Source organism: Cornus florida, unplaced genomic scaffold (genome assembly GCF_030987335.1).
Source record: "Cornus florida cultivar Cherokee Brave unplaced genomic scaffold, ASM3098733v1 CherokeeBrave_3.0.0_Hap2_Chr11, whole genome shotgun sequence".
NCBI lineage: Eukaryota > Viridiplantae > Streptophyta > Magnoliopsida > Cornales > Cornaceae > Cornus > Cornus florida.
This window is the reverse complement of record NW_026775581.1, coordinates 16,242,337-16,243,708: the sequence shown is the minus strand read 5'-3', so window position 1 is coordinate 16,243,708 and position 1,372 is coordinate 16,242,337. Positions and strand designations below refer to the sequence as shown.

At 37.0% G+C, this 1,372-nt stretch overlaps 1 non-coding gene across 1 annotated transcript; it reads right to left on the bottom strand.

The window, feature by feature from the left end:
• Positions 1-389: 389 nt before the first annotated feature.
• On the bottom strand, positions 390-496 carry LOC132287564 (small nucleolar RNA R71). Its single transcript, XR_009473068.1, has one exon. It is a non-coding gene; the product is annotated as a small nucleolar RNA R71 (small nucleolar RNA).
• Between the last annotated feature and the right edge of the window lie 876 nt (positions 497-1,372).

Sequence of the window (1,372 nt, the reverse complement as noted above, 5' to 3'; positions counted from 1 at the left end):
CTTATGTAGCACCACTGGTTATGAATCTTCCTCTTGCTTTGCGTGACCATTATGTGCCTAATGAATATAATGCACCCACTTACATTCAATTGCCCCCATTTAGAGCACATCACTATGAAATTAAACCGTAAACCATTCAAATGCTTCCCAATTATCATGGACTTCCAAGTGAAGAACCTTACAAGCATTTGGATGAGTTTATTGAAATATGTTCCACTGTGAAATACACGGACATACCGAAAGAAGTTTTGAGATTAAAACTTTTTCCCTTTACCCTTAAAGATAAGGCAAAATATTGGTTCAACAATCTTAGGCCTTTTTCGATAACTTCTTGGGCAGAAATGCAACAAGAGTTCTTGAAGAAGTACTATCTAGTTTCAAAGACCAATGCCATGAGAACTTCAATTTGAGAATTTTCTCAAGGGGAAGGAGAATTGTTTCATGAGGCATGGGAGCGCCTTAATGATTTACTTAGGAAGTGTCCACATCATAACATTTCTAAATGGCAATTGGTTCAATTTTTCTTTGAAAGTTTGTCAGATAATTTCAAGGGTATGGTTGATGCATCTATGGGTGGTTCTTATCTTGATAGACATGAGGATGATGTATGGCATCTTTATGAAAGCATGAGTGAAAATTCAATGCATCGATCCTTGTCTTCTAAAAATGGCAGAAATTTAGGTGGAAGGGAGAATGTCGGCTTGTATCAAGTTTACAATTCTAATGATATAGCCGCCGAAGTTAAGTCTTTATCTCAAAGGTTTGATCAATTTTTCATCAACCAAAATTCAGTGAATCAAATGTCTTCCTCCCCTAATCATGTTCATCATCATAATTCTAATGAATCATGGATGACTTGTTCTAGTGTCTTACATTCTACTTCCAATTGTCCCCATAGACATGTGCAAAGTGAGAACCATGAACAAGCAAATGCCGTCTTTGTTAACTAAGGGAATAATCCCTATGGCACACATTACAATCCCGGGTGGAGGAACCATCCAAACTTCTCTTGGAAAAGCCAAGGGGAAGGCTCAAACCCTCTCCAAGGTGGTTTTCAAGGAAAGTATTGACGAGGTCGTTTGTATACGTCAAATAATGTAGTGAATGTGCGGTTCTAAAAAAGCCTTTTAGGTCAAATTTAAATTTATAAAAACCACTATCACCACTACTACTAACGTAGCAAGAGTGAGTAGGGATCGTCCCAAGGGATTATACGTGTTGGAATTGAACTTTGACTCTAGCGTATCACAAGATTGTAAGGAGAGATTGGTTGGTTAATTACTCTAGAAAATAATTAAATTAAAATGCAATTAAAGTAAACTAGTGAGAGATAGGGATTTAAGAGATATGAAGAGAGGTCTTAGGGTGTTGG